The following is a 22,011-nucleotide window of genomic DNA, read 5'->3' as shown; positions in this document are numbered from 1 at the left end:
CAATGGTTACAGCAGCAGACCCTGATGCAGTGATCTGGCCTGGGACCAGGGCTCAATTCCCACCTCAGCGGGTCTTGGGCTCAATTCCCTTGGACCAGATAATTCTCGCCTTGGTGCCTAATCTAATTAATGGGTCCCACTCTGGGCAATAGCTTGCTTAATCTCCACAATGACCCTCACATTGCTTGGATGCCTGGCTTCACCCTGGGGCTGTCCAGGAGTGGGCACCTCATAGGGAAAAGCCAGGAGTGGTTCCACAGCGGTATGCGTACAGTGCCTTGAGACCTTAATGGGTGAGTAGTGCGCTATACAAGTGTGAAGTTTACAGAAACTGTCCATACCTAGTGAACATAGTCACAGTACGTCCATTATTGGAAACATTTGTAGTTGATCAATACATTTAATCTGTTGAAGAGATAGTAACATTCAAAGTTCTGTACATCCGGTTATATTCTAGTTTAATGTGGCAAAAATTGTAATAATCTGGTCAATTCATATTTATAATCATATGCAGTTCAGTTATTGATGTTGAACAAGTCGAAGTGAAAATCTAAGAGGCATCCATTAGGGAGACGCAGTTATGTCTTGTTAATCTGTGTATATGAGGTTTAAGTCAAAACAATTAGTTCAGAAAAAGTGCATATATTATTTATAAAAAATCATTGTATAATAGTAAGGTTTAAGATGTTAGGCAGCCTAAAAAAAGTTCATTCAGATAAGGTACAACCCACTTTTATTCAAAAGAGAACCAGAGATTAGCCTTGAACTAGGTAAGCGATCTAAGGTTACTCGGAAAAAAGTCTCCACTATAGAGATGTAAGTTGTTTGGATCCCGCAATTAATGGGTCACTTAGCCGTCCATAGGCAAAATGCCATGCGTCCCAGGATGAATCCCACCCTTGCTAAACCAGCGTTGTAGGCCGGCGCCATATTTAATCTGTTCCTGAACGTAGTCCTTTTCTTATTTTTAGTCCCCCTGAGGGAGCGAGTGAATGGACAGATGTTAAGATCGTGGCTTTGTTTGAACAGTCTATGTATATTTCCAATGTAACAGTAAGGCTAATAGAGCATCGTAGTCACCCGTCGTGCATGTGCTTGCTGCAGTTTACATGTCTGTGTAATATTGTGCTAGAGTGTATTGTTTATTTATGTCCAATATTAAAAATATTTGTTGGACAAAGTTCCAACCCTAAAGAGGCTGTTATGGTAAAGTGGCATTATAGACGCAGCCATATTCGGAGGTTCCTGTAGATGAAGGAAAAAGGCTGATAAAGGCGGCATTATAGATGACAAAAACGAGTGAATTAAAGGACATAAGGATCGTGCCCATAATTAAACGTTGTATGTATATTTTGAAAAGGAGAAGTTAGGCTAATAGAACACTACAGCTGCCCCGTCAAACCTTATCTAGCCAGACGCGAATTTTTGTCTAGCCTCTGAAGGGGCTGTTATGTTAGAGTGGCATTAGAAGCACGTCCTAGTAGATGTGAGGAATTAACTGAGAAATGTGGCATTAAAGTTGTGAATAGTGTGTACCTAAGCCTGTGTAGTGCTCGTTTGAGATAAGTTGTTCAGGATGAGACACTATCTCCAAGAGGGTTATAATTGGGCTCATAGCTGTGTATGTATTTATTATTTATTGTTGTTTTAAATATTGTAACTATAAGAGACATTCCGAAGTAAAAGTACAGAGACATTTGTGGATTATGGAATGGGAAATTCTATCAGTGTATTGACCAACCCTCTTAAGTCATCACTATTTAGATATTGAGATGTTAGTGCTTATAAAGTATAAAGTAGTAATTTTTACTGTCTTTGACTTGGTTGGAAGGACAATACTTCGTATTGGTCCCAATGTATTGTGAGGTTTACCCTAGTCAAAGAAAAAGATCGGTGGACAAAAGTAATGAAAAAGCAGTGAATGAGACAATAAGTTACATTGTACAAATCGAGAGGAGCCAATAGTGCCATTCTGCATCTTTGTTGAGTCCTCGTCGAACTGTGTCAAATCGGATGATAAGGGAGCTTTCACGTTGTCGTAGTTTTAATTCGAGGTCCCCACCCAGGTGTTGTTTTAGTTTTTGTATGCCACAAAATGTAAAGGTACGTGTGAAGTGGTGACATTTGACAAAGTTTTCAACCATTGGGAGTCTTACATCATCCTTTTCTATGTTTCGATAGTGCTCCTGTATTCTCATTTTCAAAGCTCTAGTTGCATTCCCTATGTAAGGGCTGTCACAAGGGCAGATGATGGGGTAAACTGTATTGGTACTCTCACAGTTGATGAAATCACATATAGTAAAATGTTGACCATTGAGGGCAATCTCTTTAGATTTAGATAGGCCCAGTTTGCATGTAGAACAGTTAGTGCAGGCATAGAATCCTGTAATTTGTTACAAGAAGTGTTGGATAGTTTTCTTTTTTTGGAAGAATGAGGAGCATATTTTGTCTCTAATGTTTGGTGCTCGTCTGAAGCCCATCTGTGGGATTGATTGTACATTTTGTGGAATTGAAGGATTCTTTGTTAGTAGATACCAATGTTTATGAAGCAATCTCGAATGTGTTGTTGGTCATTGTGAAATTGGGTGATGAAGCGGAAGGATGTCTGTGTAGTAGTCGTTTTGCCCTTGTTCAGGATGACATTGCGGTCAATTTTGGCAAAATGTTCTTTGGTGCGGTTCAATCCGGAGATGTTGTACCCTTTCTGGCTCGACTGTGAGAAATTTCTAACATCGTTTTCTCATAGTCCTCTGTGTTGCTGAAATTGCGTCTAGCCAGTCTGTATGTTAGGTATTGTGCTTTGTGGGTGGCAAGTAGTTGCATGGGGGATAGAATTGGCAGCTGTAGTTTTTCTGTGAAACCTGGTATGCAGCTGATTCTGATCTATCTAGAGAGTCAGATCCAAGTATTCTAGTGATTCCGTAGAGATTTGATGGGTCACTTCAATGCCCCATTTGTTAGATGTAAGAGTACATACGAATTGTTGAAGGAGAGATTAATCCATATAGGGAGAATATTATCAATGTATCTACCCTAGAAAAGGCCAGTATTACGACCTTTCACACTTAGCTCATGGATCATTGTGGTGGAAACCCTTTTCATTCTTTGACCTGGACATTAACCATTCTTCCCTCACTAGGGGATGTATCTACTCACAACCCCCTTTTAAACCATGCACCAATCTCACTGGACACCTCTGGCACTCTTTCCTCCCTATGCCACACTATTTAACATGCATGATTAAAAACTTCTTAGCTCGCTCAACAGTCTTCTAACATATTGAATCCTTACTATCTATATCTTAAAGCCTTGAATAAGCCCCAGGTAAATACACCACAGGGGGAGAAACATGTGTCAGCTTTCCGTTTTATTGCCTCAAACATCTACAACTTGTATTTAAAATGGACACTGTGAGAAACTGGGGCTGATTGCAGAGGCCCCCTAACTTTTTGCCCCCATTTTCCACTTTATGCTGGTGTTTTCCTGACTCTGATGGTGCCCTGGGTACTGCTAACCAGTCCCAGGGCCTGTGCTCTGTGTAAAATGGATATGCAAATTAGGCTAATTATAATTGGCTAAGTTAACCTACCTATAAGTCCCTAGTATATGGTAGGGCATGTAGGTTTAGGGACCACAGCATAGGTGGTGCACACCTAGGTGCATTGCTGAGGTGCCCAGTGTCATTTTAAAAGCAAGCCTGCCTTGCTGGCTGCTTTTAAATTAAAGTTATATGCAAATTCGACTTTGGAATTAAAGGTACTTCCAAAGTCTTAAACTACCTTATTTTTACATATAAGTCACCCCTAAGTTGTGCCCTATGTGCCCCTAGGGCTGGGTGCCATGTAACTATAAGCAGGGACTTTATAAAAATAGATTTATATGCCCCGGTGAGGTAAAAACAGCCAAATTCGTTTTTCCCTCATTGAAGTAAATGGCCTTCATAGGCTAGAATGGGCAGACTTTATTTAAAATTTTAAAGTCTCCTTAAATGTTACATACCAAGAATTTGGTATCAAATTGATTGTTATAATAAATCCCACAACTTCCAGTTGTTGGATTTAATATAACTAGTGCAGGTAAAAAGTTTAGACTTTACCTAAAAAGTTGCCAATTTCAGCTCTGCATTGTTTTTGCTGCTGTGCTCTGATTGGCCAGCCTGCAGCAGCTTCTGCCAGGCCACTTTAATGAAGTGTGAAGTGGCCTGGCTTTACACAAAGGAATGTGCTTGGGGGAGAGAATCTCCCCTCAGCACATGGGGAAGCAGGAAGGGGGAGGGCTGCCAAACTGGTCTTCAAAGGCAGAGAAGGACATCTGGAGCACCCAGCAACACCCCCACATCCTGCAACCCCAGACAGCTAGGTGCCCCCTTGATTAGATTAGGAGAGGGCAGGAGAGGGGTGTGTTTATGATTTTTAGCCACACCAGTGGGTGGGCTCAGCCAGATCTCTCCTCCAAAAATCAGATTCATCCATTTTGGATTTTTAGAGACTGTTGCCTTCTGGGATGGATTTTTGCCACACTTCCCAGGAAGTGGTCATCACAGGGGGACGACCCTGTCCCTGATTGGAGAATCAGGGCCCCCCTGCTTTTCACCCAGGAGCAAGGATAAAACTGGCAGACCTGCACCCACGCCTCAGATCCCCACCAAATTTCAAGAAGAAAGAACTACAAGGAGAAGAAGGACTGCCCTGCTGGACCCCTGGCCTGCACCTGGACCCTGCACTCAGAAAGACTGCACCAGCTGCACACTTGGGCTTCACCACAAGAAGGACTTTGCCTGGCTTCCACTGGTTCAAGGAGGGACTCCCTGTTTGCTACAGGTGAAAAATTGCTAACCAGAGTCCCCTGCACCAACTCCTGAAAAAGTGACCAGCTGACCACTGCCCAGTGGCCAAAAAGGAGTTTGCGCCAGGTGCACTCTGGGAGTTGAAGTCCGCACTTCCCAAGGACCATCACAGAACTTCTGGACCCTTGGGGTGAGCTGTGGACCCCAAAAGAACCTTAAAAGAACATCTGGGTGAAGCCCCAGAAGTTTGGAAAAGATTGGAAATTTTAGAAAAAAGCTCCATAAAGTGACCGACTCGACGCGGAAATTCTAGCCGGCTTGCCTCAACCGCGACCCGGCCTGACTTCGTGGTTCGTCCCGGTCAAGAAAAACATCCGAAAAAAAGACTAAGCCCGAACGTAAAAAGTTGACCGGGACCTTCCAGCCATCGTATCCGAGAAGGGCTCCACGGACGTCGGATCAAGATCCAGGTTTACCCCGGTCGAAGGATTTTCATCTCGAAAAAACGACTAAGTCCGAAGGTAGAAATCACCACCGAGGAAACCGACTTCGCGTATCCGGACAAGGGCTCCAGGAGGTCGGATCCAACTGGCAGGTTCGTCCCGGTGAAGAAAAACTTCAAAATAAAGACTAAGTCAGAAGGTAACTTTTTAACCGAGGCTTCCCGCGACCTGTATCCGAGCAGGGCTCCATCGCGGTCGGCCTGAAAGTTTGACCTTGTCCCGGTCCTGGTGCAACCAGATGACCCGATTGGCGCTTTTTGTTTCTATGCGCTAGAAAATAATAATACTTTAAAAATTCATATCTCCGGTTCCCCTGAACCGATTTTAATCGTTTTTGTGTCATTTTAAAGATAAAAATATAAGCTATTTTTATAAATTGGTTTTGGATTTTTAAACTGTTTCCTGTGTTTTATTTAATTACTGTTTTGTGATATTTGAATGCTTTACACTTTGTCTCCTAAGTTAAGCCTTGACGCTCGATGCCAAGCTACCAAGGGTAGAGCTGGGATTAATTTACTGAGACCTAACTGTACTTTTGTGGAGGTTTGTGGCTTGTTGCTAGGTGTAGGTACCTACCTGCCCTACCAATAACCCATTTTCCAACATAATTGGAAGCAGCGACGGGATCCTGTACTTGTGTTCAATATCACGTTACAGTTTTAGATAAAACAAATAAAAAATCCTTTAAATTGTCCTAGTGCAAAAATTCTTTTTAATTTTTAATTTTAATTTTTTTTTGTAATTAATTTGGATTAATTTCAATTATTGAATTTTTGTAATTTTTCTAAATTCTTGTTTCCAATTTTTGCAAAAAGTTTTTGTTGACACAAAACTAGGGAACCATGGAGCTTGATCTGGCTAGCCTACCCACACTGACAGTAGTCCAGCTTAGGGGGTTGTGTATTGAGAGGGGGTTGCCTGCAACCACTAATCTCAGGAAGGAAATCCTGATTAAATCCCTGACAGCATGGGCTGAGGCCCAAGAGGTAGAGACAGAGGAAGCTCCAGAGGAGGAACCAAAAGAGGATGATGCTAACTCTAACCACTCAGGGGAGGAAAGGCATCAGACCCCAAGTGAGGAAGAGGAGGAACGGTCCTCACTGGACACAGTCACTAGGGGCAGACCCAAAGCTAGTGGTAGGAAGAGGGTCCTTTCAGGAGGAGAGAACCCATGCATCAGGGAAAGAGAGCTGGAAGCCCAGCTAGCCTACATAGCTTTGGAGGCAGAGAAGCTTGCCCTAGAAAAGAAAAAGTGGGCAAGCAAAGAAAAAAAAGATGGAAGCAGCGAGAAAGAAACTGAGGTGTCCCTGGGTGGGGGTTTTGCCCCCAGATTACCCAAAGGGGTGGTTCCTGCCTATGTGGAGGGGGATGACATAGATAAGTGGCTGGGGGCCTTTGAGAGGGCCCTCCAGATGAGGAAAGTCAAGCCTCAGTACTGGGGTTCACTCCTTTGGGAGTTAGTTCCCAACTCTGGGAGGGATAGGCTCCTAACCATGAGTGGGGAGGATGCAGACTCATACCCCAGTATGAAGAGTTGCTTGACTAAGAAGTTTGGTCTAACCCCAGAGCAGTATAGGCTTAAGTTTAGGGACACCCAAAAGACAAGCACCCAGTCCTGGGTGGACTTTGTGGACATTTCAGTAAAAGCACTGGAGGGCTGGATACAGGGCAACAGGGTAAGTACCTTTGAGGGGCTGTACAATTTGATTATGAGGGAGCACCTTCTAACTAATTGTGTCCAAGAGAGGCTCCGCCAGCATCTAGTGGACTCTAAGCTGACCAACCCTAGAGAGCTAGGGGAGGCAGCTGATGAGTGGTTGAGAACCAGGGTGGTTGTCAAGTCCCAGGGGGGAAGACTCCAAGAAGGGGGGGACAGGTCCCCAAAAACCTAAGGAGGGAGGTGGTAAGCCCACCACAGAGACTCCCTCTGTACCCCAGAACCCTAAGAAGGAGGAGAGTAAATCCCACTCCCACTCTGACATGCAGAGACAGGGAGACCCAGGGTTAAAAAAGCTCTTGGACAGTAGGGCTTGCTTTGACTGTCAGCAGACAGGTCACTTCAGAGGAGATGCAGCCTGTCCAAAGAAAGTGGTTAGCACTGGGCTGTCCAGTGTAGCCATAGAGGAGGATTCCTCAGATGATGAAGTCCTCCTAGCATTGTGCTGGGAGACAGGACCAGATGGTAAGCTGGTGATCCCTGAGGGTGGGAGTAGGCACTTCCACCACATTCAAGTGAATGGGATCCCTACCACTGGCCTGAGAGACACCTGTGCCAGTCACACTGTAGTGAGTGACCGGTTAGTGACCCCAGACATGTATGTCCCAGGAAAGACAAAGAAAGTCAGGATAGCCACAGGGGAGGTCACCTCTAAACCTGTAGCCATAGTGCCCCTAGAGAGGGAGGGTATCCTTGACTGGATTAGGGTGGTAGTCAGTGCTGACCTTCCCCTAGATTGTATCCTGGGCAATGACCTCCCAGAGGTGAGTCTGGTCCCAGATGGGGCGGTCGCCCAGGGCGCCCCCCCAAACCAAAGTCCTGGGGAGTCAGTCCCTACAGTTAGGAGACAGGGGTCCCCAAGAAAAGGAAAGAAGAAAAGGAAGGGTAGGCCACTCTTAAAGAGAGTTCCAGGGAGCCAAAGGCCTTCTGCCCCAGTAGGGGGGGAGCCCAGAGTTGGCACTGGTGAGGCCTCACCTGACCCCAAGGAAGTCCTGAGTAGTCAGGCAGCTGTCCAGATGCAAGGTGTTGCCCCTGCACTGACAGAAGGGAGAGTGGAAGGAGGGTGTCTGCCACAGGAGGTGGTAGCCCCCCACTCTAGACAGCAAGAGGGGTGCCAGGACCCCAAAGATGCCCCTAAAGCAGCTCAGCCACCTGTCAGTGGAGAGCTTAGGGTGTGGTTCTGGGTACTGACAGCTGTCAGTAGCCTCTGCTGGGTGCTAGCCTTCCTGGCAGCACTGTACTTGGCCTGGGAGGCAGACCCCAAGGCCAATAGCAAAGTAGGCCCCCTGACCCTGTTGGTCATGGTGGGGTTGCTCAAGTGTTGGGTGACCTCTTTGGGTAAGCTAGGTCTTGCCCTAGCAAAGTTAGGAGTAGGGGAGGTGGGCACCTCACTACCCAAGTTGGCAGAGAGAGAGGAGGAAGACCCCCCTAGAGGGAAGTTTCAGTTTGGGTTGGGTCCTTTTACTGTTGGGATGGCTTCACTACCCAGAGGGAGTGACCCTGACAGGAGGATATAAGGAAGAGTAGGCCCTGCAAAGGGACAGCCAGTTTTCTTCACTGTCTTCCTCGCCTAACAAGCCAGGAAGTCTCTCCCAGGGTTGGGCTGAGTCTCCTGGGCGTGTGGGCTGGGGGGGGGTTGTGTGAGAAAGTGGGGCTGATTGCAGAGGCCCCCTAACTTTTTGCCCCCATTTTCCACTTTATGCTGGTGTTTTCCTGACTCTGATGGTGCCCTGGGTACTGCTAACCAGTCCCAGGGCCTGTGCTCTGTGTAAAATGGATATGCAAATTAGGCTAATTATAATTGGCTAAGTTAACCTACCTATAAGTCCCTAGTATATGGTAGGGCATGTAGGTTTAGGGACCACAGCATAGGTGGTGCACACCTAGGTGCATTGCTGAGGTGCCCAGTGTCATTTTAAAAGCAAGCCTGCCTTGCTGGCTGCTTTTAAATCAAAGTTATATGCAAATTCGACTTTGGAATTAAAGGTACTTCCAAAGTCTTAAACTACCTTATTTTTACATATAAGTCACCCCTAAGGTGTGCCCTATGTGCCCCTAGGGCTGGGTGCCATGTAACTATAAGCAGGGACTTTATAAAAATAGATTTATAAGCCCCGGTGAGGTAAAAACAGCCAAATTCGTTTTTCCCTCATTGAAGTAAATGGCCTTCATAGGCTAGAATGGGCAGACTTTATTTAAAATTTTAAAGTCTCCTTAAATGTTACATACCAAGAATTTGGTATCAAATTGATTGTTATAATAAATCCCACAACTTCCAGTTGTTGGATTTAATATAACTAGTGCAGGTAAAAAGTTTAGACTTTACCTAAAAAGTTGCCAATTTCAGCTCTGCATTGTTTTTGCTGCTGTGCTCTGATTGGCCAGCTTGCAGCAGCTTCTGCCAGGCCACTTTAATGAAGTGTGAAGTGGCCTGGCTTTACACAAAGGAATGTGCTTGGGGGAGAGAATCTCCCCTCAGCACATGGGGAAGCAGGAAGGGGGAGGGCTGCCAAACTGGTCTTCAAAGGCAGAGAAGGACATCTGGAGCACCCAGCAACACCCCCACATCCTGCAACCCCAGACAGCTAGGTGCCCCCTTGATTAGATTAGGAGAGGGCAGGAGAGGGGTGTGTTTATGATTTTTAGCCACACCAGTGGGTGGGCTCAGCCAGATCTCTCCTCCAAAAATCAGATTCATCCATTTTGGATTTTTAGAGACTGTTGCCTTCTGGGATGGATTTTTGCCACACTTCCCAGGAAGTGGTCATCACAGGGGGACGACCCTGTCCCTGATTGGAGAATCAGGGCCCCCCTGCTTTTCACCCAGGAGCAAGGATAAAACTGGCAGACCTGCACCCACGCCTCAGATCCCCACCAAATTTCAAGAAGAAAGAACTACAAGGAGAAGAAGGACTGCCCTGCTGGACCCCTGGCCTGCACCTGGACCCTGCACTCAGAAAGACTGCACCAGCTGCACACTTGGGCTTCACCACAAGAAGGACTTTGCCTGGCTTCCACTGGTTCAAGGAGGGACTCCCTGTTTGCTACAGGTGAAAAATTGCTAACCAGAGTCCCCTGCACCAACTCCTGAAAAAGTGACCAGCTGACCACTGCCCAGTGGCCAAAAAGGAGTTTGCGCCAGGTGCACTCTGGGAGTTGAAGTCCGCACTTCCCAAGGACCATCACAGAACTTCTGGACCCTTGGGGTGAGCTGTGGACCCCAAAAGAACCTTAAAAGAACATCTGGGTGAAGCCCCAGAAGTTTGGAAAAGATTGGAGACATTTTAGAAAAAAGCTCCATAAAGTGACCGACTCGACGCGGAAATTCTAGCCGGCTTGCCTCAACCGCGACCCGGCCTGACTTCGTGGTTCGTCCCGGTCAAGAAAAACATCCGAAAAAAAGACTAAGTCCGAACGTAAAAAGTTGACCGGGACCTTCCAGCCATCGTATCCGAGAAGGGCTCCACGGACGTCGGATCAAGATCCAGGTTTACCCCGGTCGAAGGATTTTCATCTCGAAAAAACGACTAAGTCCGAAGGTAGAAATCACCACCGAGGAAACCGACTTCGCGTATCCGGACAAGGGCTCCAGGAGGTCGGATCCAACTGGCAGGTTCGTCCCGGTGAAGAAAAACTTCAAAATAAAGACTAAGTCAGAAGGTAACTTTTTAACCGAGGCTTCCCGCGACCTGTATCCGAGCAGGGCTCCATCGCGGTCGGCCTGAAAGTTTGACCTTGTCCCGGTCCTGGTGCAACCAGATGACCCGATTGGCGCTTTTTGTTTCTATGCGCTAGAAAATAATAATACTTTAAAAATTCATATCTCCGGTTCCCCTGAACCGATTTTAATCGTTTTTGTGTCATTTTAAAGATAAAAATATAAGCTATTTTTATAAATTGGTTTTGGATTTTTAAACTGTTTCCTGTGTTTTATTTAATTACTGTTTTGTGATATTTGAATGCTTTACACTTTGTCTCCTAAGTTAAGCCTTGACGCTCGATGCCAAGCTACCAAGGGTAGAGCTGGGATTAATTTACTGAGACCTAACTGTACTTTTGTGGAGGTTTGTGGCTTGTTGCTAGGTGTAGGTACCTACCTGCCCTACCAATAACCCATTTTCCAACAGACACCAATCAATAAGCTTGGACTTCAGGGCTCCCGGATCAAATGTTCAGAAACTTTGTTTGAACTTGCAATCAATAAAAATCTTGAGCTCTTCTAGTGGCTTTTCAATGCTTTAAAATTTCATACCCATGTTTATGTGTGACAAGACAGAGCTGTCAGTGGAGTGCACTTACCTTGTTTGAGGCTGTTTTGCCTACTATGCATTGTGTCTGAGCAGTTCCAACCATTGCCATCAGTGTATCAGAGTTGTAAATGCAAATCCATCTGTGTTGGTCTCCTACTGGAACAGTGTATGTATTGATTTGGTATTGTTGCAGCCATTGACTGTAAGTGGGTCTGCCTTCACATTTCTACCACAAGAAGGGCCTCAATGGGACAGGAGTATTGGCCTGATGGCTGACTATGCAATCATATGTTACCTCCAGTGTTTAGGGATGGCTAGGGACACAACAAAGGGGGACTGCTAAATTATCTTACATGAGGGCAGATGGAAAAACAAATACAGATCTTGTAGAAAACAGTGTGTGGTCTTGGCCTTACAACAATGGGATGGTATTAGATGTGGTAAGTGCCCAGGGATGTCACTGAAGTGACAACTGTGTGAATCCATGTGAAATTACATATTCCCCTCCCATGTAATGCAGTGTCACTGCCTCTTCATGTCTATATTCCTACTTGTGTGAACATCTGATGTTAAATTTCAATTGCAGCTTTGCAGGATGAAATAGATATTGTCAGACTTGGAGGGCAATGTGATAATGTGTGATTTGTACATATACATATGTGTTAATACAAATACGGTTTTGACCATTTTCCTACCTATCTTTCTCTCTCCCCCGTCTTTCTCTCCCTTTGTGTGAATCAGCATCATCTGCCGAAGGAGAAGTTGCAATGGCCAGTGGGAAGCAGCAGCCCACAGGACCTATGAGGCTGAATCCAGCGAGGCTGAGAGACCCAGTGGGACGGAGGGTGAGGGGAGTGTCACAGGGGAGACCGGATCATCGATGTCCTCTTCAGAATCCTCCTCCAGTCGACAATCCCTGGCAGTGGTGGACCCATCTGGGACCACCCCAGCACAATCTTTGTCTGCCACCCTGTATCCCAGTGCCTGATCACCAAAGAAGGTAGGTGTCTCCTTTGCCACAGGCACCCCTTCCCCTGCCCCAGTCGGCCCTGCTGCCCTCATTGAGAAGGCTCTTGACCTTCTGAGGTCCATCTCTGTGGGTCAGACCACCATCATGAATGCCATCCAGTGACTGGCAGCTAAGGTGCATCAGAGCAATGTGTTCCTGGAAGGCACTCATGGTGCCCTGCCTGGCCTGCAGAGATCCTTTCAGGCTCTGCTCTTCTCCCAGATGGCAGTCAGTGTCCCTTTGTCTACTGTCCACCTCCATCTACCTTTTCCCAATCCCAATCCCCTTTCCCCACACCCATCTAGAGTACACCTTCACACACGCAGGCATCTACTCCAACAGACAAGGCTGCACATGATAAACACAAGCACCAGCATGCACACAGACAACACACACCTGCAGACATGACAACATTCACTCCCTGCATGGACTCCCCCACAAGCCCCTCCATCACAGCCACTACACCACTCACACCTGATATTACTACATCAGCACTCCCTGATCCAGCCACTACCCCCATCTTACCCATAGTCACCACAATAGCTGACCCACAGACATCCACCCCGTCACCATATCCACACTCACTACAACCAACGACACTCCCACATGCAGCACATCTACCATACCTGCAGCCACCACTCCAACACACAGTCAACCATCCATCATGGCAATTCCTAGCACCTTCTCCCTCCCTCCTCCCAAGTCACCTAAATACCCGTACTCACCCACCCAACAGACACCCAGCACACACATGCATTCCATTCACGCACCTGTACCCAAGACACACACAAGGACACTTCTGACAACCACTCCCGCTCCCTCCGCTCCCAAACGTTTTTCCCATGTCCGTCCTTGCATACTTAAAAACTTTTACTTTTTGAGTTTACCCAGTCCCCTGCCCCTCTCCCATCCCGTGAGTCCCCAAAGCACCTCTGCCTCCTCCAATGCCCCCTGCTGTATCTCATGCGCCTCCCTCTACAAAAAAATCTACCCACCCAAATCCAGAGTCCCCCTCCCAAACCTAAAGCTAAAGACCCCCGCCCAAAGCCAAGCACCCCCAAACTTAAGGATTCCCCTCTCGAGCCCAAACCAGCCCTTTGCTTCCACATCCTCACCTCTGAGGTGCCTGCCTGCCCCCTTGATGCCCCTACCACGTGGAGGTATATTTTGCAGTCAGAAGTCCAGCTGGGGAAGATGTATGCCTCCAAATGTGCTATGGGCACAAACTGACATGGACAGGCCACTGGCCTTTTACTTGTATATAGTTCTAATTTAATTTATATTCAAATTTAATACATCAAGCCTAAACTACTTTTGGTGTTGATGATGACATGCTTGTCCTGCCTTTCCTTCTACATGTTTGTTTGCTGTTTGTGGACTTTGGTTTGTGTGTGTGAGTTGTGTGTGTTGGTTGTGCTAGCTGTGTTACCTGGTATGCATGTGTGTGTGTGTGTGTGGCCCTGCCATTGGTCCTGATGTTGGTGATGTGTTTTGTGAGAGTTTTATGATTGTGTGGTTCCATGCATGTGTGTTGCTTAGTTGTGCATGCTGAGTGGTGTGATGTGTTGTGGTGCTGTTGTTTGCCTTTGCCTTTATCATCTGCATTGTGTGCTGTGTGGGCATGGTGTATTATTTGGTACATTGTGTGGGTGTGTGACTGTGTTGACTGGTTGTGAGTTGTCTATGAGTGTTGTTATGGGTTGTGTTGTCATGTGTAGGTGTGCAGTGCTATGTTGTGGCAACACGTTTGTGTAGCTGAGGTTGTGTTGGTGTGTGAATCTGTGGTGTTGTGTATATGTGTGTAGGCGTGTGGCGGTGATGTGTGTGTGCGGGGAGGTGTGTGTCTGATGCTTGTGTTTCATGCTTGATGTGCGTATGGCACGTGTGCATTTGTGTTTTTGTGTGTGGGCTTGTGTGTATTTGTGTGTGTGTTGTTATGGGTGTGTGTTTGCGTATATGTGTGTCAGTCGCTATCTGTCTCAGCTGTGTTTGTTGTGTGTGCGTGTGTTCTAATGTTTTTTCCTCCAGTGTGTGCTAGGTATGTGTACTTTCGGTTGTTGTCCTCTTCGTCGTCATTGTCACTGGTTCCAGAGATGCAGTGCAAGAAGGAGCATTGGGAAAACTTCAAGTTCTGGTTCCAAGGCGGCTCCAGACGTGTCTCTGTTCCTGAAGGTGAGTGTCCCCTTTTATGTGATTCGTTTCTGCCAGGATTTTGGTGGTGATGCGACCATGGTAGAAACCCTGTGGGGTGCAACCTCGTGCTCAGCGGAAACATGGTCCTCACCAGTCTGGATATGGCTACCGCCGTCCAAGGCAGCCCGTCCACACTGGCGAAACTGGCGGGGAATTGGCTATGTTTCGTTCAGAAGATCGCCATGGTCATACTATGCCGGTCTTCACCACCGAGCGGGCAGCCGTGTGACCGCCACCGTGGTGGTCTTCGGACCACCAAACTAGTAATAAGGGCAAAAGTGTGTAAAGCATTCAAGTATCACAAAACAGTAATAAAATAAAACACAGGAAACATTTTAAAAATCTACAACCAATTCATAAAAATAGGAAATGTTTTTATCTCTAATTTGAAACCAAAATGAATAAAATCGGAAAAGGGGAACCGGAGATATGAATTAATGATTTCTAGCGCATAGAAACAAAAAAGTGCAAATCTGGTCATTTAGTTGCACCTCGACCAGGGCAAAGTCAAAGTTTCAAGCCAACCGCGATGGAGCCCTGCTCGGTTGCAGCAAACGGGAGGCCTCACCAAAAGTTTACCTTTAGACTTAGTTGTTTTCTTGAATATTTTCTTCAGCGGGACGAAGTCACCAATCCGATCCGACCTCCCTGGAGCCCTCTTCAGATGCACGTCACAGGAGACCTCAGTGGATATTTCTACGTTCAGACTTAGACGATTTTTCGGGACAAAAATCATCATCCAAGCCAAAGCTTAATCTTGATCTGATGTCCCTGAAGCCCTCCTTGGATATGCTGCGAGGGAAGCCCGGATCAACTTTTTACCTTCAGACTGAGTCACTTTTTTGGAGCTTTTTCTCTCTGACATCGGATGACCCTCCACAGCAAGCTGATTTCGAGTCAACGCCATCGGATTGCCTTTCCAGGAGCCACTGGTGAAATCCAGGAAGTCTGGGGCTCTGGAGCTCTTCAGCAGTATGGACCTGCAAGTCAGGCTGGGTAGCAGTAGACGTAAGCCGGCTTAACTCTTGACGGCGAGTCGGTCCCCTTATGGAGCTTTTTTCCAAAAGTTCTCCAAACTTCTACAAATTTCTGGATCTTCTTCCAAAAGGTCTTTGAAGGTCTTTTAGGAGTCCACAGCTCACCCCAAGGTTCCAGAAGCTCTAAGTTGCTCCTTATGGGCTAGAACTCCAACTCCCAGAATACACCTGGCCCAAACTCCAAAATAAACACTTGTCAGTGGTCAGCTGGTCAATTTCTTCAGAATTTGATGCAGGGGACTCTGGTTAGCGATCTTTCACCTGTAGCAAGCAGAGAGTCCCTTTTTGAACCGTTTTAACCCAGGCTAAGTCCTTCTTGTGGTGAAGCCCAAGTGTGCAGCTGGTAGAGTCCTTCAGAGTGCAGTGTCCAGGTGCAATTCAGGGGTCCAGCAGTGCAGTCCTTCTTCTTCTGATGGTCTTCCTTGTAGGGATCTGAGGTGTGGGTGAAGCTCTGCCATATTTATCCTTGCTCCTGGGGTGAAAAGCAGGGGAGTCCAACTGCCCAATCACAGGCAAGCCACTTCCTGGGAAGTGTGGCAAAAATCAATCCCAGAGAGCAACATTCCTCAAAAATACAACATGGCTGAAACTGATTTTTGAAGATTAGATCTGGCTGGGCCCACCACTGGTGTGGCTCAAGCCCTAAACCTACTCCTCTCCTAATCTAATCAAGAGGCCACCTAATTGCCTGGGGTTGCAGGAAATGGGGGAGGTCCCGAGCTGCTCCAAATGTCCTTCTCTGCCTTTGAAGGCTGGTTTGGCTGCTCTCACCCCATTTCACCATCTGCTGAGGCAGATCTCCTCCCCCAGGTACATTCTTTGTGTTCAGCCCAGGCCACTTCACACCTCAACAAGACAGCCTGGCCAGGCTGCTAGAGGCTGGCCAGTCATAGAAGGGCACTACAGAGCTGAAGTTGGCAACTTTCAGGTAGTTTTAAAACTTTACTTGAACTAATTATATTAATTCCAACAATGGCAAGTTGTGGGATTTATTACAACAATTAATTTATTACTATAACAACTAATTTGATACCAAACTCAAGGTATTTGTCTCTTATGGGTACTTTGTTAATTAAAATAAAGGCTCCCTATTTACGCCTGTTGAGGCCATTCACTACAGCGAGGGAAAAACTAATTTGGTTATTTTGCCTCACCAGGACCTATAAAACAAATTTTATAATGTCCCTTCTTATAGTTACCTGGCACCCAGCCCTAGAGGCACTTAGGGCATAGCTTCGGGGTGACTTATATGTAAAAATAAGGTAGTTTAAGAATTTGGAAGCACTTTTAATTCCAAAGTCGAATTTGCATTTAACTTTAGTTTAAAAGCAGCCAGCAAGGCAGGCCTGCCTTTAGAATGGCACTGTGTGCCTCAGCAGTGCAACTATGGGTGCACTACCTATGCTGGGATCCCTAAACCTACATGCCCTACCATATATTAGGGATGTATAGGTAGGTTGATACTGTCAATTATAATTAGGTTAATTTGCATCTCCACTTAACATAGAGTACTGGCCCTGGGACTGGTAAGCAGTACCCAGGGCACATCCAAGAGTCAATAACCATCAGTATCTGTCCAAAAGGTTTAGGGGTGACCAGGGCAAAAAGGAAGACTTTCCTACACATTCCACGTGTCACTTTTGTGCATACGACTGAAATTGCACAGTATTGGCTTGGATTTCCTTAAGAGGCATTCCACATTGCTGAACTAGGTTGTGTAATGTGCAACATACCCCAGTCGTGTCACAATCACTATTGCCGGAGTATAGTAGCCTGCCACCAAACACAGTTAGGCATTTGAATCGTAATTTCAGTTGCCCATAACCTTGTTAAATTATGCCATATGCCCTTCTTTGTTCTATGGTATGTGTTTCCTCTGCTAGGGTTTCCAAACAGTGTTATCAACCCTGATAACAAGACATAACCCTGGTCACCTATGTTGAGGGACTGGGTACATGTTGATCTACTTATGAATAATCATGACAATGTCTATAATAAATACCAAGTAGCAGTCCTTGTCCATATGCATGCACTTTCAAAATATTAACTGATGGTACAGTGTCTGAATATGCATGAGCAATATGTATTTTTGAATTGTTGCTACCACATTAGTGAAGTTTCTGTATATGTGTCACCAGTCATCAATGGAAACAATGTGGTGTTCATTTAGTTCAGGGCACTCATGATGTAGGGGAAGTTGACAATAGTATAGACGTTTTCTTAACTTGTTGCTCACTGGAGCCTTGTTTGGAGAACTTGGGGGCATATTTATACTCCGTCTGCGGCAAATGTGCGTCAAAAGTTTTGACGCACATTCAGTGCAAACGTTGCCCCATATTTAAACTTTGACAGCCGAGACCGTGGACGACAAAAGTCCGCCGTGTGTGTCATTTTCTGGATGCGGCAACCCGCCTTGCATTAATCATATGCAAGGTAGGCGTTCCCGTCCAAAAAATGACTTAAACCGCTGTGCGTCGTATTTATGCTTTCAGGCAAAAATGACGCACAGCCGGGAGGCGAACCCGGAAAATGACGCACACCCCGATTTGCATCAAAATTTAACGCCTGGGTAAGGGCAGTGTTAAAATGGGGCAAACATACCTGTATTTAATCAGAACACACAGAAGCAACAGCAGAGCAGCAACAGGGAGACATGGAGGTGATTCTCATCCAGCGTGCACGCAGACGCAGAGCCCAGCAGCTACAACAGCAGCTACCACAACACCAGCAGGGACCCCAAAGGCAGCGCAGAAGGCAGGAGAGGATATTCTGCCCCAGAAGAACCCTTCATGGACTCAGGGAACACGACATCATCCAGAGGTACAGGTTGAACTGGCAAGCCATTCAGCAGCTGCTGCGAAACATTTAGCCGCAGTTGGCACCCACTTTGCTGACACCCCGCACAATCCCAACAAAAACCAAGCTGCTTGCCGTACTTCTAATGCTGGCGAGTGGCTCTTTTCAAACAACTGGTGCCCTGGTTGCCGGAATATCACAACCATCATTCTCTGCCTTTTTGCCCAAAGTACTGGATGCCATCATTGGACTTACACCCTGCCACATCTGCTTCCCTAACACACTGCAGAAGCAGCAGGAAACAAAACAGGGGTTCTACCTCATTAGTGGCTTCCCACATGTCCTTGGTGCAATCGACTGCACACATGTACGCCTTGTGCCACCTGCTGCAACTGAACACCTCTACCGCAACAGGAAGCACACACACTCTATCAATGTGCAGGCCATAGTCGATCACCAAGGATTGATCACCAATATCGTGGCTAAATATCCTGGGAGTGTCTATGACTCCTTCATCTTCCGTCACTGCACCATCAATGAACACTTCCAGAATGGACGGTATGGCAATGAAATACTTGTTGGTAAGTACAAAAACCTACTTATATACACACTGCACAGCAACCCTTTAGGACACACAACACATACACCACAACAGCAACATGTGAACAGGAACACACTGAGGTCGTGACATCGCTAGCCATGTTTCTTAGGTCACCATTGAACCAGTCACACATCGGAAATTAGTGTACAGTCTAATGTTAAGACGTCAAAGATCACAACGTGTGGCGTGGGTTGCCTAAATGTCACTTTGCAAATTGTAAGTGTCCCAATGACGTTTACATTAATCCATTGCATAAGTCTAAAGGTATGGGATGTCCAGGGTACATTGATATGAACGTGTTAACAACACTGTCAATCTTAACCTGTGTATGGAACTATCATCTCACCCCCAGTGAAGACACACGGACACCTGTATCACAAGTCACAATGCTAGGGAGGGCACACTGTACTGCAAATCCCAAAACATACTGCTGACAACCGGAAACAACACAATGCAGATGGTACATCCTACAAGCCTAGGATGCGACACAATAACACAAAAGAGTCACAGACAACACAAGACAACTGCTGCCATGAAAGGTGATTTCAATGGGGCTAGCTACATCAACATGATCCTCTTCATTTTCTCTTGCAGCTGATCAGGGGTATGGCATCCAGCCATGGATAATGACACCTGTTGGCAACCCGAGTACTGCAGCAGAGCGTGCCTACAATGACGCACATAGGAGGACACGCACCATAGTTGAGAGGACCTTTGGCATCCTCAAGTCGAGGTTCTGGTGCCTCGACATCACTGGAAGTAGCCTCCTATATTCCCCGGAGATAGTATGTAAGATCATCCTAACATGTGCTATTCTGCACAACATTTGCATCAAAAGGAACATTCCCCTCCTGGAACCAGAGCCACACATGCCTGAAGAAGAGGAAGAGGAGGATGGTGGCCTGTAACACGAGGGTGAACTACAGAACACGGCCACTGGTATATGCAGGCGGCAACATATCGTGAACAATTTTTTTTAAATATAATCACCACCACAACTTTAATGAACTAATTTAAATAAACACCTATAATAATCACCATATCATGGTCTGGCTAATCATTTTGGCACACCTTCATCTCTAACTATCAGAATAAGAGGGTTGCCTCATGGAGCATTGCTGATATACCGATTAGGACACTGAAAATCTCAGAGCTAATGTGATGCCTAACATACAATGGTCACATACACACACACTGTAAATGACATCTATCATGTACATTTCTTCTTTGAAGGCCAGTAGCAGAGGACCACACCTATTTTACACATACATGTTGAAATCAAGGTCCACCGCAGCATATGGCACACAACTAAAACACCATCACTCAATAAGGGGAAAACAAGACTCAGACATGAGGTAGATGATGTACTTTTGCAACAGTAACAGGAACGTCTGACCAGACCCTTGACAGCAGTAAGTCCAACTGCATCCAATATTTTCAAGGACTATCTGTGACCAGAGTTCCATAGAAGCAGTACATAGACAGCACAAGTGCCACACATATGAGCAGCATTGCGCACATGACATTCCATGTACATGTCAGCCCATTTCCTAACTCCTGACACACCCATGCACCTGGTCACAACCCACCTGTCTGAAGAGGTCCCTGGAATACTAAGATGTGTACCCTGCTATTCCCTCCTCTACACACACAGCCCGTCAATAGCAATCCAGTGTGCTAAACCCTTTCCTATGGTATGCCATTGCCATAGAACATCTGACTGCATGGACGTCAGGTCAATTAATACACTGGCTTCTAGTTTCCAAGCCCTGTTAGCACCTGTAGATTGCTTCCCGTGTGAAAATGTCTGTTGGCCATTAGAATGCAAATCTCACCTACAGGACTTGTGAGAAACAGATGCAGCCCACACCTGTGATCACCTCCATGCACCCCATCCATTACATCAAGCACTGCCCCTGCTGATGTCTGGAACAGCATAGGAGTTGCCATTTTGTCAAATACACCGTTAAGCATTGATACTAATTAAGCCGTGTAACACAGCCCTGGGGTTCATTTGTCACCTTCAAAAACACAGGACATACACAGTTAGACATGTCAACTGTCTAGTTCATCCTCCAAACAGTCTTAGTAAGACCACTGATTATGTAACTTGTCAAATTGCTGTATCCTAATTCACCCTGCATTCTGTCAGCTTGACTGGCATCTGTCTGTGCAGTACACTAAAGTATCTCTGTGTCTACATATGTACCACACTTGCGTTAGCAAACCTCTCATTCATCAGGGGGTATTTGGGCATGTGCTTCTTCAATGCATACCCAAATACATTGTATAGCATCATCTGCCTTTTAACTGTACCATATGAGTTAAATCCTCTGTGAAAACCAAAATTCATGGCCCATCCCTTGTCTGGGTCTCATCTATGCATGAATGACAAAGTGTGACAGTGTCCCAGGGCCGTATGCAGGGATTGGGTACGGGGCCTTCAGCAGAACCAGCAACCTCTGAAAATGTCCATGAAAAATCCACACATGTCAGGAACCTGACAGGTCACACACAAATTTACATTACTCACAACATATTGATGGGCTGTGTGTGGTGAATAGCTGCCAGAATAATCAGCACAGAGGCTATGATGTTCCTAGATGCAGTGGGAATTGCAGAGGCTAACCTGTGCACAAATGTTGCCCTGTTGACTGTCTCATTACACGTCTTTAGTGACAGGGTGGGACCATCCCCATGTAGGTTCTCATGTCCACATCCACTTTACTCACATTGATCAACAAAGGATACTCAGTAGATACAGGAATAGCTGCCACTGACTCATGATGAGTCCTGGACCGAACTGTGACAAATTACACCCCAAAAAATATACAGGATCATCATTGGACCACACACATGAACAAGACACCTATGTGCAATTGATCACTGGAAATATGGGGACACGTGCTGCCTCGTCTGCTGGTCCACCACAGCCACTTGAGAGTTGTAGCTCACTTCTATGACCTCAACTGTGGTGTCATCATACAATTGTGATTCACCTTTGTCTGTCTGGGCAAACAACATGGTACCCACTTCCTCAATGCATGTGTATGGCTCACTGTGGGATTCACCAACTAGTGCCTAGGAAGCTGTTACCAAAACTCTAGGACAGAGGATGT

The sequence above is a fragment of the Pleurodeles waltl genome, chromosome 1_1 (assembly GCF_031143425.1).
Source record: "Pleurodeles waltl isolate 20211129_DDA chromosome 1_1, aPleWal1.hap1.20221129, whole genome shotgun sequence".
Taxonomy (NCBI): Eukaryota; Metazoa; Chordata; class Amphibia; order Caudata; family Salamandridae; genus Pleurodeles; species Pleurodeles waltl.
This window is presented reverse-complemented; position numbering follows the sequence as displayed.